This window comes from Octopus sinensis, linkage group LG14 (genome assembly GCF_006345805.1).
Source record: "Octopus sinensis linkage group LG14, ASM634580v1, whole genome shotgun sequence".
In the NCBI taxonomy this organism is placed as follows: Eukaryota; Metazoa; Mollusca; class Cephalopoda; order Octopoda; family Octopodidae; genus Octopus; species Octopus sinensis.
Genome location: NC_043010.1, coordinates 4,337,745 through 4,347,744, shown reverse-complemented (window position 1 = coordinate 4,347,744; position 10,000 = coordinate 4,337,745). Strand labels below are relative to the sequence as shown.

Here is a 10,000-nt window from a genome sequence, read left to right as displayed (position 1 = left end):
ACCAATAGAAAAACTATGCCGTCTTAATCCTGAGTAATGCTGGGTATCTCGTCTAGTCTTTATTAATATTGCTTATAAACATATGTTGTGTATGTATGTATGTATGTATGTATGTATGCATGTATGTTCGTATGTATCTATCTATCTATACACACACCAACACACACAACACAAACACACATCAGTAATCTGTTGTAGGAGTCATTAGAATTCTAGGTATTTTAACATTCAAAACACTGGGAAATGGTCAAGTCCCACATACACATAAACATACCACACATATATACACCCACTTATGTAAGTGCATATATATACAAATACACACACAAATACACACACATACACACATATATAGACAGAGGGACTTAAGTATATTTAGCATTGGAAATGAAAGGTTCAATGGCTCAGTGACCAGTAGTTTCATCCTGGGCTGGAATTCTCAAAGTATTAAAAACATTGGTAAATTGATGTATTCATAAGGTGCAGGATTTTGTTTGGAGGAGTTGGACTTAGCTTGGATGTGTGTGATTTGGAGTAAGTTAACATTTTTTGTAGAAAGTTTCTATTTTTGCTTGTTTTTGTGGACAAGAGAAGTCATGAAATAAATAGGCTTTTTTTTTTGTTGTGTCTTCCTTTTTTTGTTTTGGTTTTTCCTTCCGGTATTTATCTAAGAATGGTAATTGGGTTATTTGCAGGAATAAGAAAAACCCTTTTATGTGAGATGGGATTTAAGATGTGGCTGAATGAACTTTTTTATGGCTTAAGTATTTTTCCTTTGAAGGTCAATTAGGATTGCTGAGTGATGTATACAGGAGAGGCAAAGTGCTTAGCGAAGTAATTATTATTGAGATAGGGATGTGATGTATGGGGGTACATGGTCAAACCAGAAGGCTGTACAGTAGAGTGGGTGTGTAGAAAAGTGGGGAAAGGTGGTAGTGGCTTCATACAGCTAAATTTTAAGTCAAAGAATACACATATACAATCACACACACACACAAATACACACACATACACACACACAAATATATGCAGAAACCGCATACAGACACCAACACAGACAAGCAGGCCAAATGACATATTTTGTGTGCATGGATGTAAATAGACAGCAAGAATGCACATACAAACATATACACAGACACACTTTAAGCTTTTGCAGTATCTGGGAAAGAATGGGAACCTTCAGCACTCAGCCATGGTAACTGGTATGATGACTGGTATAGCTCTCAATATCAAAGTTTGGTGCTACCACTTACTTCCAGGATCTTCCATATATAAATTCATACACCCGTTCTTTACATAATGGAGCTGTGTCTTAGAGCTTTCAACCTGGGAGCAGCTCACCGTTATATAGAGGTAATTTTCTTAATGTAAGTAACATTGGATTGCTTAAAGTTTTGCCATTAGCTTAATACAGTTTGGTGACTATAGTTGAGAGCAAATAGTTCGATGGCTGACGACAAATGTCGTCCACAGAAGCAACATAGTTACTGGAACTCTTATTCAAAATTGTTGCAGAACTCATCCTAAAAGTTGTCTGCAGATTGTCATCGTTTTAGTAATACGTGCATGTATAAATCAGTATTCATATTAGCCTAAAAGGTCATGCACTGACCTTATTCTAGGAATGTAATCCTGCATTTGAGTTCCCTGATTATGGTAGGTCCTGGTCTCATAGCAGACTGCATGCAATTGTTTATATATATATATATATATATATATATATATATATATATATATATACATATATATATATATTATTATCATCATTTAAAGTCTGTTTTCCATGCTGGCATGGGTTGGATGGTTTGACCAGAGCTGGCATCAGGTTCCAGTCTGATTTGATATGTTTTCTATGACTGGATGCCTATATATACATACTCTTTTACTTGTTTCAGTCATTTCACTGTGGCCAAGGTTTGGAGATGATGTACAGACACCCACACACACACACGCACATACACACACACACACTCTCTCACAAGACAATGATAAAAAGTAAATCCAGACAATTTTTTGAAAAGTGACATTTTGTTCCCCTTGGAGTGACCAGCTGAATTTGCCATTACTAAAAGCCAAGAATCGCTTATTATTGGCAAACTGACCAGCTGCAAAAATATCAACAATTTTTTCTTCTTTCTCTCCTTCTTCCTTTCCTTCTTTTTCTTTAACATCCCTTTCAGTTACATACATACACACACATGCTCTCTCTCACTTTCTCCACATTCCTCACCCTCTTGTACTATCTTATATCTCTCCCCACCCTACACACTCAATAATACTAAAAAAAGAGTCAAAATTCTTGCAAAAGTTAATTCAATTTGAAGACTCCACTAGAGTGGACGAAAGCGCTAATATATGATATATGATTTATAAAAATATGTAACATGCTAATAAATATCTAAATATAAAACCATCCAGATTTCTGAGTACCTCATTTCTTCTATTATATATATCTATATATATATATAGAAATATATATATAAACATAACTGCATGTGTGTGTATGTGTTCTTGTATCTCTCTCTCTTTCTCTCTCTATAGATGCATATTTTGTCTTATTACACAAACACACACAGATTATATATATATATATATATGGCGAGAGAGAGAAAGAGATACACGTATACATATGGATGCATATATATATGTATGAAAACGAGAGATTGGAAAAGTTTGGGCTATTATTTATTTACCATTACACATGTTTCATGTGCTAATAGGAGTTACAAAATTGTACATGCAGGAGAAACATATGAGATATTTCTAATTAAAAATTCTTCAGACAGAAAATATCAAATAATACATAATAATATTTGATTCTCTGTCTGAAGAATTTCAAACAAGAGATATCTTACATGTTTCTACTACATGTACAATTTTGTAACTCTTTCTTGCAAATGAAACATGTATAATAGTGAATAAATAATACCAAACATTTTTCCAATCTCCTGTTTTGATATATAATTACTTGGCAGAAAATATTTCCCAGAATTTCCAACTTCAATTCGTACCGCACGCGAATATAACGGATCTGGAACACTGGAATGTGCTTGAACAGGACACTGCTTGGATTTTAACCCAGTCAATATAAAAACACACTCACACACAGTGAAATAGATAGATAGATAGATAGATAGATAGATAGATAGATAGATAGATAGATAGATAGATAGATAGATAGATAGATAGATAGATGATAGATAGATAGATGGATTGTTTGATAGATAGATAGATAGATAGATAGATAGATAGATAGATAGATAGATAGATAGATAGATAGATAGATGATAGATAGATAGATGGATTGTTTGATAGATAGATAGATAGATAGATAGATTGTTTGATAGATAGATTGATAGATAGATAGATAGATAGATAGATAGATTGTTTGATAGATAGATAGATAGATAGATAGATAGATAGATAGATAGATAGATAGACACACAGAAAATATGTGTGTGCATTCATGTATATATGTATCTATATGTGTATAAGTTCTAACATATATACAAATGCATACACATACACATATAACTATGTATACACGTGTGCATACATACATATGCACATGCATACATACAGGCATGTAATCAAACAATCAAACAATAATACATAAAATATTTAATGTCATTTATTACCTATTTTACTGGTGGATCATAAGTCAATATTGTTTTCTTTGTGAAGTTTTATCTGAGTAATTTCTTATCTAATTTCAATAGCTATTGTTTTACTGTCCACTGCCCCTTTTGCTTTCTGTTACCGTTTATACATACATATACAAACACATGCATATACAGACATACATGTGTTTTGTATGTATAAAATATATATATAATATAATATATATATTATATAATATATATAACATATATATATATATCATATATATAATATATATGTATATATATATATATATGTATGTATATAATATATATATATATATATGTATTATAATGTATATATATATGTATATAATATATATATGTATATATATAGGTTGTATATATATATATATATATAGATATATATATATATATATATATATTATATATGTATGTATATATATGTATTTATATATATATGTATATATATTATGTGTTTTATATATGCACCCACATAGATATATAGATAGATATACCACATGTATTGTTAGTGTTCACAGGAGTTTGAATAAAAATATTGATATATCAGGGTACCCTTATATATATGGTGCATCAGCATGGCCGCAGCTCTGAGCTGAAACTAGAGAGAAAAAAATATATGTCTGTTTGTGTGCTTGTGAGTGCGTGTGTGTATGTGTGTGTATATGTATACGTATAGATATACATATTTGTACATATATATATATTTATATACATATATTTGAATATATATATATAAACATATATATATAAATGAAAGGATGGAGTCGACGTGAATTTGCTACCCAGGTTTCGGTTAAACGAATTTTCCATGCTGACGATAAACATAGGATAATTCATTCACCTACTTATATATATATATATATAAACATATATATATATGCATATAAATATTTATATATATGTATATGTGTGTATATATATATATATATATATATATTATATATACATATGTATATATACATATAAACATATATATAAACACACACGTATATATATATATATATAGATACATATATATATATAGAGACACACTCGTACACTTATATATACATATATATATATATATACACATGCGTGCACACACCCACATATTATATATAAGTATATGTGTGTGCTTATATATAATTCATTTCTTCATTGAATCTCTTGCGGTTGTCTCTCTCTCTCTCTCCCTCTCTCACTCTCTCTCTCCCGTTGTATAAAGAGAAACAATACCTTATGACTAATAATACTCAGTCATTTCTTCCACTTATTCATGTTTAATCAGTCTGCTCCCAAATGCTTGTACGATGGAGCCAATACAACATTCTTGTCCCTTGGATACTAAACTATAGCATTTAGTTTTTAACATCTCTCTAGTTTCCAGCTTCACACTTCCAAATCATGCATCTATTACCTAGCATGCTTTCACACCTAACATAGTTTTCTTTCTTTCTTTTGTTTTTCTTGTTTTATTGTTATTTTAATTTTTTATTTGTTAGTTTTTTTTTTGTTTTTTTTTTTTAGTTTTTTCCTTTGCACTCATCATCCAAGTTTCTTCTACCTACTTCGAATTTTTATTTTTCATTTGTCATTCGATTTTATTCTGATATTGTTACCTTTGAACATGTGCACGGTTGTGACAACCTACCCAATGTGTGTGTGTGTGTGGGGTGGGTGCATATATGTGTGTGGTGTGTGTATGCATGTATATATGCATACATATGCATATGTATGTATATATGTATGTATGTATGTATGTCTGTGTGTGTATAAGTCTTTATGTATACATCACATGCATATATATATATATTGTATATATACATATATATGTATATATATAATATATATTATATATATATATATATATACAAGTATATATATATATTATTATATATTTATATGTATATATATATGTGATATATATATCTATCCATATTCATATATATATATATATATAAATATTTAATATATATATAAGTATATTATATTATGTATATATATATATTTATATGTATAATATATATAGATATTATATACATATATATATATAATATAGATCGATAGACTGATAGATAATTAGACAGCTATATCTATGTATGCATGTGTGTATTTGTGCCTTTGTATGTATGTATCTATGTATGTATGTATGTATGCATGCATGCATGCATGTATGTATGTATGTATGTATGTATGTATGTATGTATGTATGTATGTATGTATGTATGTATGTATGGTATGTATGTATGTATGTATGTATGTATGTATGTATATGCAAATGTGTGTGTGTGTGTGTGTGTGTGTGTGTGTGTGTGCATGCATATAATCTACAGTTTCACATATCAAAGTATCTTTTAAAAGTTCTTTATTCTAGGAATTGTTCTACTAACTTTGATCAAACATTCTCCACCTACTGGGCTGTGTGTGTTGAAAGCCACAATGTGATGCACACCGCAGTGCTGCTGCTGCTGGTGCTGCTGCTACTGTCACCACTGCTGCTGCTGCTACAGACATTGCTGCTGCAGCGTTCATTTATGTCAGCACAGAGCCGAGTGTTTTATACCTTGCCCCTTTAAGTACGATTCCGTGACTGGAACTGCTGTGTCCTTCCTTTCATTTACTCCAGCCTTGCCTTTGCCTTCAGAAAAAGGACTTTCTTTGCAACTCTTCTGTCGCACGATTACTGAGTCACTCTGAATTCCCTTTCTCAGTTTCTGTCCCTCATTCCCCACTGTTTCACACATTTCTTCTTCTTCTTTTTCTCTCTCTCTCTCTCTTTCTCTCTCTTTCTCTCTCATCCTTCTGTCTTTTCTGGTATAAGCATGAGTGCAATCATATATACACACATATATATATATATATGTATATTATATATATATATATATGATATATATATATATATATATAATATTATACATCTATATATATATATTATATATATATACATACATATATATATATGTATATCACTGTATATACTGCATGTATAGATGCAAGAATGGATGTGTGGTTAAGAACCTTGCTTTGCAACCACCTAGTTTCAGGTTCAGTCCCACTGCATGGTACATTACATTAGACAATTTTCGTCTATACTCTCCCTGGGTCAACCAATGCCTTTTGACTGAATTTGGTAGAAAGAAGTGGTGTGGAAGCCACTTGTGTGTGTGTGTATATACAAAGGTTGGACAAAATAATGGAAACACCTAGCATCATAATATCATAATTTTAAAATATCTATAAAACCATCAAAAGCTTGTTTATTGTTATGTTTTTTGATTTATTATAGTGTTGCTTAATATGTTTTGCTGAAATTGCTGTTTCTTTTCAGATATCATCAGAATTAGGTAATTAAAATTTATTAAAATGACAGATCTATCGGACTTTCAAAGAGGTCAAATTGTTGGTGCTCATATGACAGGCACAAGCATAATGAAAACAGTTGAAATGTTTGGTGTATCAAGAAGTACTATCTTGAAAGTAATGACAGTCTTTGAGAAACAGGGAGAAACTTCCTCGTCAAAAAAAAAATCCTGAAGAAAACCAAAACTTTCAGATAGGGACCATCAGACTCTTACATGAATTGTTAGAAAGGATCACAAAAGAACAGCTCCCAAAATTACTACAAAGCTTAATGACCACCTCAAGAACCCAGTTTCCACAAATACTGTTCGCTTTGTGCTACACAAAGCCAGATTTCATGGGAGGGCTGCAATCAGAAAACCACTGCTTTCAAAAACAAACGTTGCAAAGCATTTAGAGTGGAGTAAAAACCTACGGAATTGGTCCCTAGAGCAGTGGAAGAATGCTATTTTCTCGTGCGAGTCATCCTATACCTTATTTCCAGCCACCGGCTGAGTATACATGTAGAGACAGCCAAAAGAAGCATTTTATCCAGACTGCCTTCTCTCAACCATTAAACATGGAAGAGGATCTGTGATGTTCTGGGTACTATATCTTGGAAATCCACCAGCTCAATGATTTTCCCTTCATGGCAGAATTAATAGTCAAGACTATTTAAGCATTTTATCTGATCAAATTCATCCTATGGTTGTGGAACTGTTTCTGGAGGGAAACACAATTTTTCAGGATGATAATGCACCAATTCACACAGCTAAAGTTGTTACTGAATGGCACGAGGAACATTCTAGTGAAGTTGAGCCATGACAATCCCCAGATCTCAATAATACTGAAAATTTATGGTGCATTTTAGAAAAGCAAGTAATGAGTTTATAACCTCCACCATCATCACTACAAGAACTGGAGACTGTTTTAGCTGAAGAATGGAAAAAAATTCCTTTGGAAACAATTCAAACTTTGTATGAGTCCATACCTCATTGAATTCAAACTGTAGGTGATCCTAGCACATATTAAAATAAATTTGTTTGAAATTTTAAGGTGTTTCCATTATTTTGTCCAACCCTTGTATGTATATGTCACATATATGAGCAATATAAGCAAGTGTGTGTGTGTCTATGTACATGTGTTTTATGTTTGTCATTTGCCGCACTATCATTTGACAACTGGAGATGGTTTGTTTACATTCCCATAACTCAGCAGTATAGCCAGAGATACAACTGTGACACATAAAAGATAAAAAACAAAACATTATATACTGATTGATCACTAAATCCACAAGATTTTTTATTCTCTCTCTCTTTTTACTTCCTCATATTCCTTTCTTTTGAAGAGCATAGGCTCGAAATGTAAAAGACCTACTTTCCTAAGCATCAAACTAATACACACATTTGTTGTTCATACACCTGTTTTCATCTTTTGCTTTTCTGTAAATTTCAACTATATATATATATATATATATATACATTATGTGTGGTAAGTAGCTTGCTAACCAACCACATGGTTCCGGGTTCAGTCCCACTGCGTAGCATCTTGGGCAAGTGTCTTCTGCTATAGCCCCGGGCTGACCAATGCCTTGTGAGTGGATTTGGTAGATGGAAAGTGAAAGAAGCCTGTCGTATATATGTATATATATGTTTGTGTGTCTGTGTTTGTCCCCCTAGCATTGCTTGACAACCGATGCTGGTGTGTTTACGTCCCCGTCACTTAGCGGTTCAGCAAAAGAGACCGATAGAATAAGTACTGGGCTTACAAAAGAATAAGTCCCGGGGTCGAGTTGCTCGATTAAAGGCGGTGCTCCAGCATGGCCGCAGTCAAATGACTGAAACAAGTAAAAGAGTAAAAGAGTGTATATATATATAAATAATTTCAATACAGAGCAAATAATTCATGAGAAAAAAAAAATTTATGACAAAATATTTGTAAAGGTATCATTGACTCTATTATTATCTAGAGTAACAATTTAAAAATGATGATAACAGAAACAATAATATAGGAGACTGTAGACCCCAAATAAGCATTAGATAGCTGAAAGATTAATGAAGTCCGGATACTTATTGATCATATCACATACATATGTGTTATACATATATATGTATGTGTATGTATGTGTATTATATATATATATATATATATATATATATATATATTATGTGTGTGGTGTGTGTTGGTGGTGTGTGGTGGTGTGTGTGTTTCTATGTATATATATATATATATATATCACACACTGAGCGATACCTCACAGTATGAGTTTAATTCTTTCCATACCTGAGCTCATTTTGTGATTTATATTCATTTTACAATCAATTTTCCCCATGGAAATTATCTAAAATATGATTAATCCATTCTAGCCCACAAACCACCCAAAAATGATTTTTTTGTGGCTTTAAAACAAAAAGATGCAGTTACTAGGAAAATGCTAATTGTGAAACATAATAAAAGAGAATGCAACAGAAATAGAGGATTGGCCAAAAGTCACCTGACAGTAAATCGAAATTCCATAAATACTTAATATTCAATTTTATTTATTCATTTGGAAAAATGGTGTCACTCAAAAAGGACTTCAGTTTGAACATTTTCCTAAATTTCATATTTAGATACTTTTATTAAATTCTTTCAGTTGTTAAACACAAACATAAATAATCTTAGAATTAATGGTTTTGATTTACTCTCAGTGACTTTTGGCCAACCCGTGTGAAAGTGGTTTTTATTATTATTACTTTAACGATGGACAAACTATGTGAGGGAATACGATGGAGCAGGGGGAAGATATTGGATTATATTGTTTGAAGGAGAATTTCCTTCCATTATGATTTCACAAAGAACAATTTCTGGCGTTTTCTTCTCACACTTCGCGTAATCTAGCATTTTTGGACACACTTTTCTTCACTTTTCACACTTGCAGTTCATTTCATTAGAAACACATCAAGAGAAGGCTGCTTTTTCCTGCCTTTCAAAATTTATTAAAATGCCCCCAGAGCGTGTCGTTAAATAAGCAGCTGCATGACTTGTAGACACTTTTT

General features: G+C 31.8%; 1 protein-coding gene and 1 long non-coding RNA gene across 11 annotated transcripts in view; both read left to right on the top strand.

The window, feature by feature from the left end:
* LOC115219531 (protocadherin-17-like) overlaps positions 1-10,000 on the top strand; it is a 146,355-nt gene that overhangs the window by 63,240 nt on the left and 73,115 nt on the right. The gene's annotated exons all lie outside the window — the stretch shown is intronic.
* LOC118766061 overlaps positions 4,182-10,000 on the top strand; it is a 27,758-nt gene continuing 21,939 nt past the window's right edge. The window contains exon 1 of the long non-coding RNA XR_005001992.1: positions 4,182-4,192. This is a non-coding gene — a long non-coding RNA (uncharacterized LOC118766061). The remainder of the gene's footprint in view (positions 4,193-10,000) is intronic.